The sequence below is a fragment of the Malus sylvestris genome, chromosome 3 (assembly GCF_916048215.2).
Source record: "Malus sylvestris chromosome 3, drMalSylv7.2, whole genome shotgun sequence".
Classification (NCBI taxonomy): Eukaryota; Viridiplantae; Streptophyta; class Magnoliopsida; order Rosales; family Rosaceae; genus Malus; species Malus sylvestris.
In genome coordinates, this window is record NC_062262.1 from 19,533,308 (window position 1) to 19,541,538 (window position 8,231).

Below are 8,231 nucleotides of genomic sequence, written 5' to 3' on the forward strand. Positions count from 1 at the left end.
TAACTATTAGGTGAAACTCCCTTATACTCTAGCATCATATTCATGCATGCAAACTAAGTGTGCACTCTTAATAAACATACATGAATAAGTTATCAATCAAGCAGTTAAACAAATTGAATTCACAACTTATGAAATCACAACTGAAGGTAATCAAATCATATTGCAAGCATGAACATGGTTCTGAATTCCCCCTAGCTAAGGGGGGTTTAGTTCCTCATACTCACAAAGCAAAAATAAACAAATTTAGACATTGAAAACAAAAGAATGAAAACACCTAAAAACGCTCCAACAATCCAACTTGAATGGCAAGCACGTCCAAGGATCCTCGTTCTTCTCTTTGTTGCGGCACAAGGTGTGGTTTGATGGATGAGTGGTAAATTATGGTGGTGGATGGATGTAGGTGAGTTGTGGTGAAGGGTGGATGGTGAAGGAAAAATTTTGTCCTAGCTAAGAACATGTAAGAACATTTGAATACATATGCAAACTATTAACACTTTAAAGTAGGCATGCATTCAAAAACAATTCATAAAACCCATGACTTTCAAAGCCTAGTATATGGTGAACCAATAAACTCTTTAACAACATTTAAAGAGAAGGTAAGATTTAGAGTTTCTTTACCCTTGAAGCTCATCCTTGTTTATACAAGGGATTCACCCAAGTGGAGGGCCTTCAAGTCACCTCCTTGCTCCTTGGATCTTCCTTGTGATTTTCCTCCTTTTAGTGCTCCTTTGCTTCTTTGAGGATTTGAGGATTTGTTCTCCAAAACACCAAAAGTTTGATGTCTCTAAGTCTCTTCACCAAGGATGTGATTGTGAAGATGAAAGGGATGACTTAGAGAAGAATAGATTGCTAGCTAAAACTCCTCTAAGTGGCCGGCCTCTTTAGAGAAAATGAGAGAAAGTGTTTCACCTCATTTCACCAAGAAAAACCCTAATGAGAAATAAAGCTATAAAGTTGATTTTATACTTCATTTCAAGTGAGTGGCAAACTTGTACTTAATCCAAGTTTGCTACCCTCACCCTTATGGCCGGCCTTACCTTTGTTATTGGGCTAATTTGCCCATTTTGTTTTAGTTGTCATACAACTTAAACATAATGGGCCTTGTGGACCAAAACGCTTTTGGGCCCCGAAACCCAAAACCAACATATAAGCCCAATACGAACATTTCGTATAATTAATTAACTGATTAATTAATCTTGACCATTCTTCAATTAAACCATTTAATTTCTTATCCATTTCATTTAATTTCTTCACCAACATCCTTATTCGGTGTACGATCCATTAGGTTCCATTTAGCGAGGTAGTGGGCGATTGTTACTCTTAACGATCGATTGTGAATTGAAACCACATTTCAATTCTCCCTTAAAATTAGTGTTTGCTAATCTTTAGGGCTTCCACAAACCATGAGTGACACCTAGCAGCATATCATGGTTACCCAAGCTAAGTAGAAGTGGTTGGGGAACCTATCCAGTTACAACTACAATGCAATACGGTCCTTCTCTAATACAATACTCTTAATCACATTGTTTGAGTGATAGTTTGTTTCATGTCTACTATCCAATGTGATACTTATCTATATGATTCAATTGAATATGATTTGGAACAAACTTCCTAAGTCATATTCATATGCTTTGGCCAAAGACTTTCGAATCATATCTTAGAGTATTCTCCTTCCACCATGGAAGGTTAGAAATCCCTTGTTGTGCATTCATATGCCTACACGACTAGATAGCTTGACCCCAACAATGCCGTGGACATTCCAATGGAATGCCTTTAACATGATCAAAGATCAATGACCTAACCATTAGACATCTATGATGCCTCAGGTCAAAGGACTACTTTGCATATTGCAACTCTCGAGTTCTTACATGACATGTATGTTCGAACTCTCTTTTGATCGTTGTTCAGTGTACTCAATCACTCTTTCGAGCACCTATGTGTTTGCCTTAGTGTCCAACACTAAATGACTTGAGACTTGTCATACTCGCGCTTGAGTCGACATAACACATACTAACCTTAGCGGATTGTCAATGCCTAATTGGCAATCCTATGGCTAGGAACGTTTTAGGAATGAACATAAGAGAAAGGTCTCATTAATCTAACTTACTTAAATCACTTATCTCTTAGATCAAATACATTCCTTGGATCCCCTTATTGCTTAAACACAAGATACAATAAATAGTGATTAACAATAAGCTTTGCCCTTCATTAAACATATAAAAGTTTAATACAATAAGTATTCCAAAAGCTATTACATCAAATGAGTGGCTTTGTGGGCATACTTCCAACAGATGGGTGGATTGTGTTTCTCGGCCAAGGAATGAAAGTGTAAGTGTATGGAATTGTGAGATGTGAATGTAGTGTCTTTTGATGGAACTTTTCTCCCTTTTCTTTGTTATGGTGAAGGGTGGATGTATTTATAGGCTAGGGAGAGGACCACCATCTAATTAAGATGGTAGTGGTGTATGTTGTGGTAATGAGTGGATGTAATGGGTGTAGTGGGTAAGTGTTGTGGTAATGAGTGGATGTAATGGGTGTAGTGGGTGAGTGTTTGGTAATAAGTGGATGTAATGGGAGTAGTGGATGGATGTGAAGGAAGATTTTGTGAAAACATGTTCATTTGAGCAACATCTATAAGCATGCAATTAACAATTAAAGGTGGAATCATGCTAGCATGCACTCAAAAACAAAACATTACCCATGAAATTCAAAGCCTAGTAGATTGGTGAACCAAGAATCAACTCAAAACAAAGTGAGTGGAGATTTATACCTTTGTAGATTCCTCTTTGCATAAGCAAAGGCTAATCACCCAAAGAGAGGGCCTTCATTCCTTGCATATTAGATCTATGGATTTGGATGGAAGAATAGATTCTCCAAGTTCCCAAAATAGAGAACCTCTAAGTCTCTACACCAAGGATAGATTGGAGAAGAAATGAGTGACCTTGGAGGAGTTGGATTGCTAGCTAATCCCTCCAAGGGGGCCGGCCTCCTAGAGAGAAAAGGAGAGACATGTTCTCTCCAATTTTCTCCAAAAGAACCCTTTATGAATTTAGGCTATAAAGTCCTTTATATAGTCCCTTCAAATAAGTGACCTAAAGAACCAAAAAGCCATTCTCTCTAACATGGCCGGCCATAAGGGTTTTATTGGGCTTTTGGGCCTTTGTGAATTAAGTTGTCATACAACTTAAGTCAATGGGCTTGACGTTCGAAGCCCATTGGGCCTTGAGGCCCAAAACTAACCCGTGGCCTTTTACGAACTTATTCGTTTGATTAATTAACATATTAATTAATCCTTGCCATAAATAATTAAACCATTTAATTATTCTTACTCATCTCCATTGTTTCTTCAATCTCCACTTTACACGGTGTACGATCCATTAGGTTCCTTTTAGCGAGGCAGTGGGCGATTAAAACCATTTCAAATCGATTGTGAATTGAAACTTACTTTCAATTCTCCCTTTAGTGATTATACACGTTTAGGGCTTCCACAAACCATGAGTGACACCTAGCAGCATATCATGGTTACCCAAGCTAATCAGAAGAGGTGGAGAACCTATTCAGTTTAGGATTACAAATGCAATACGGTCTTTCTCTAATACAAAACTCTTGACCACATTGTTTGGTTTGATAGTTTATTTATGTCTACTATCCAATGTGATTCGTTTACTTATATGATTACCTTGAATGTGATTTAGAATGCCTTCCTAAATCTCATTCATACTCTGATCAGAGATTTTCAATCATATCATAGAGTATTCTCCCCCAAACGGTTTGAAGGTTAGAGATCCCTTGTTGCGCATTCAATTGTCTCCATGGCTAAGTGGCTTAACCCCAATGATGCCGTGGACACCCGCGGATGGGGTGACTTTGACATAATCAAAGATCAAGGACTTAACCACAAGACAACTGTGATGCCTCAGGTCAAAGGACTACTTTGCATTATCCCAACCTTGAGTTCTCATGTGACATGAACATGAGAACTCTTCGTTGATCGTGTTCAGTGAACTCATTCTCTATTGAGCACCTACGTACTTGTCTTGATGTCACACACACTAATGACTCGAGATTAGTCACTCTCCATGAGAGAAGACACAGCACGTACTGATCTTAACGGACTGTCAATGCCCAATTGGCAATCTTATGATCATGAACGTTTAGGATGTGTCTACGAAAGAATGGTCTCATGAATCTAACTTCTTTAGATTGCATTCTCCCAATCACATATTCCTTGGACTTATCGTTTAAGCATATAACATTTATATGAGACGGCTCAAACAATAATCTTTGCCCTTTATATTTAAACTACATTAGTTTAACTTTGTGAAATGTTCGCAAAGTATCATCATATGATTGGTTTTAGGGCACATTTCCAACAGGATGTTTGGTAATGAGTGTAGTGGATGAGTGTATGGTAATGAGTGGATGTAATGGTTGTAGTGGGTGAGTGTTTGGTAATGAGTGGATGTAATGGGTGTAGTGGATGGATGTTTGGTAATGAGTGGATGTAATGGGTGTAGTGGGTGAGTGTTTGGTAATGAGTGAATGTAATGGGTGTAGTGGATGAGTGTTTGGTAATGAGTGGATGTAATGGGTGTAGTGGATGGATGTTTGGGGTTGTAGGTCAACAAACTTGCTCACACATGCTGATTTCTAGCCTTCAAATCTTCAAAAACGTCCATCCTCATGTCTCCATGTTTACACTATCCAATCTTGGCCCAAAAATGCTCCAAAATGCTTCAAATAGCACTTTGTTGCTAACTTTGTTATTTGAACCTACAAACACACGAAAATAGCTTAAAATACATAATTGACTAAGAAATAACAACATAAATGCATAAAAACAAGCTAACTAAGTCGCATAAATATGCTCCTATCAAACTCCCCCACACTTAGCTTTTGCTAGTCCTCGAACAAAACAAAACAAACAAAACATAACCTAGACCTTCCAACATTTGCCTCAAGGATTTTCAATGAAACATGACATGCCAAAGATCACCACTTACATAGATTTAAGCAATCCTTACCCTCGAGCGTACTTAATCATAGTCACCATTCACTAGCTCACATTTAATCAATTAAAACAACATTTTGAATGTAGTATCATGCCTTAGAGAATTTCCTCAATTCCTTACTAGATACTCTCTATTTTCACACACATTTTCTGACTACACACCCTACACTAGTTCTATGTGAGAAGATTGATGTAAACATGGAAGACTAGTACCCACATATGTTATAACAAAGAAAGCAATGTCTGGAGTTAATAAGCATGTTTAGATATGATCTCATGAATGGTATGCTACTACTTAGATGAGAGAACCAGTGACACCATATGCTCATACCAATTTCGAACTCCACAAATTGAAACACACAACACTCAAGATTGAAGTCAAGGGTTGTAACAGGGCTTGGGGGTAATGGCTAACAAAGAAAGGATAGGCATAACAAACGTTCTTAAAGCGATAGCAAGCAAAGCAATGAAATAGACACTTGGAATTCTCTTTTGAATGCATAATCAACTTTTACATACAAAGGGAAGATTCATGCAACACTTAGGGCCGAATTCAATGTTTTGGACCCTTTTTTAACAAACAACACTTTAGAGCTCTTGCTCATACTCTTTTTTCTTTTCTCTACCCGTGCCTTATTAAGGACTTTGGCACACACACACACAGGAATCACTTCCCCCACACTTGTTTTTTTGCAAGAGTTCAACAAAAGGAAATCTTTCTAAATTATGCTTTACTATGCTTCAAGAACAAGGGTATGGATGGTCCTATTCTAGGCTAGGTGAGGATAGTGTGGGTAAGAAAGAACATAGGCTACTGATGCGAAAATTACTTAACACACAAATTAAACCCTCTTTTTGACAATTGTAGTATAGATGTAAGTAGGGTATCGTTCTAGGCCGGGGATTAGGAGGGCTTGCTAATAACCTCTCAATTAATTTAAAAATATTAAACAAGACTCAAGGACATAAAATTAGGCTAAAAACTCTAATAACTCGAAACACACTTAAAATGACTCAAAATAATGAAAACAATTAAATTAAACACTAGGAACTGAAATGGACGGAAATTAAATTAAAAGACTAACAATAAAGAAAACTAACTAAATAATATAATTTAATAATGGATGGGTGTTTGGTTTTGATGAAAAGTAAATTAAACTTAATTAAATTACAGAATTGACAAAAACATAAAATTAAGGTAAAATGATAAATGACGGACTAGCTAGAGGGTTCTTCTCCACACATGACACATATGCAACCTAAATTGATTTTCAGTTGTTCTTTCAATAAATTGTGAATCTCAATACTCCAGATTAATCGTGAACATCACTTTTTTAATCTTCAAGTTTTCCTTAAGTTATTGAATTGGACGGAAAAACGCATACAACAATTCAAAACATTCTTCAAAAGTCCCCTACGTGAAAAGCACAATAGAGATACAATCAAAGATCATTAAACTTTGTGAAAACTATAAGCATTGACGAGGCATTCGTAACTATGAAAAGCATGATACTCTTGCCAAGAATTTACTTAACGTGATTGTGACTAGCAACCTTTACTACTAGTGAAAATAAGTTCATAACGATTAGGTGAAATTCACTTATATTCTAGCATCAAATTCATGCATGTAAATTAAGCGTGCACTCTCAACCAACATACACAAATCAGTTTTTATACGAACGGATAAGTAAATTGAAATCACAACTTATGAAATCACAACCGAAGGTAATCAATTCATATTACAAATATATTCATGGCTTTGAATTAACCTCTAGCCAAAATAAATTTAATTACACATTATTAAAACAAAAATAAAATAGAAGTTTGAAAAGATTTAACCGAGAGAAATGGAGTGAAGCCTCTAATTTTCTTCTCACTGTGCCCGTCAGTCTCCCTTCTCCCCGTGTCTATCTCCTCTCCTGCCTCTGCGAGCTGACCTCCTGACCTCTCTCCCTCTCCACGTCTGCGAGCTTCACGCTTCCCTTCTCTCCGTAGCTTCACGCTGCCCAAAGGGCAGCCCTCTGCCTTCCACCAATTCCCCTTACTGACCACCCTTCACCCCAGTCCTTGCTGACCTTCTCTCCTTCCTGCGTCTCTGCGAGCTGCCCAAAGGGCAGCCCCTTTCTCCCGCTCCAAGACCGCCCTTCTCTACATACCTCTGATTTCCTTTTATTTCCTCCTTCTCCTCACTACTGTTGTCCGTCCCTTTTTCCATCCTCCCACATGCTGCTTCTTCCACGCTTGACCTTTCCAGCTGCCAAAGGCAGCCCTCTCTCCTTTTCTGTCTTCTTTTTCTACCGCTGCCCTTCACGTTCTCCAGCTCTCTTCCTCACGTTTTTTTTTCTTGGATTCTTCCTTTTTCCCAGCTGCAAAGCAGCTTTCTTTCTGGCTTTCAACCCCACGTTTCACTCATTCTTGAAATTGTTTTCATTCGTGGGGCCCTCCAAAGTATGACGCAAAACAGATGCTAATTTGCAACTTTTACACATTTGTCGGCTAGTTGCTGGTTTTGTAGCCCAAATACAACTCCCATTCGAGCAAGAGGTCTAAATGTGGCTATACATCTCCCCGTACTGTCTTCGAACCCCTCTTTTATTTTTCTTTTCGTCTCGTATGCCTTCCTGGCAGCTGTCCTTGGATTCTATAGTACAAAACTAATTTGTATCATAAACTCTAAATTAGTAACAGTTGGGAATTAAGAACAAATTCAAGTAACAAATCCAAAACCAATATTCTATGAAACAATCAATTCAATGCATATAAAATAAACCAAAATAAACCAAAATAAAACCCAATCAAAAATTAAAACCAATATTCTTTCTGTTTATTATTTAAAACTCATTTATGCTATTTTTATTTTCTTTGCATAACAGATCCTATAAACACAAAAATAACGTAAATAGCTCAAAAATATATTGAACTAACTAAGAAAAGACGAGTGAATTCGAAGTAAAAATATATATAAATATGATCCGATCAGCTACACAAGGCTCAACGGGGTTAAACTTAAACACATAATGAAATAGGGCACGACAATTTGGCTGTGGTGGTCACTACACAACTTCATCTTGAATATGTGTTATGCAAATCAATAACATGCTTTGAATGAAATAGGCATGAGTTCTAGTATTTGGAACTAAATGATGAAACGCATTCTAAATAGCAACCAAGCAAAGAATAATGAGATAATGCAATGACTTTAGAAAACAATGATGCACAG

The 8,231-nt window shown here is 37.4% G+C and overlaps 1 long non-coding RNA gene across 1 annotated transcript; it reads right to left on the reverse strand.

The window, feature by feature from the left end:
* Nucleotides 1–6,667: 6,667 nt before the first annotated feature.
* LOC126616516 (uncharacterized) lies at nt 6,668–7,062 on the reverse strand. Its single transcript, XR_007621182.1, has 2 exons — nt 6,973–7,062; nt 6,668–6,934 (listed from the first exon to the last, which is right to left on the reverse strand). It is a non-coding gene; the product is annotated as an uncharacterized LOC126616516 (long non-coding RNA).
* Nucleotides 7,063–8,231: the final 1,169 nt, after the last annotated feature.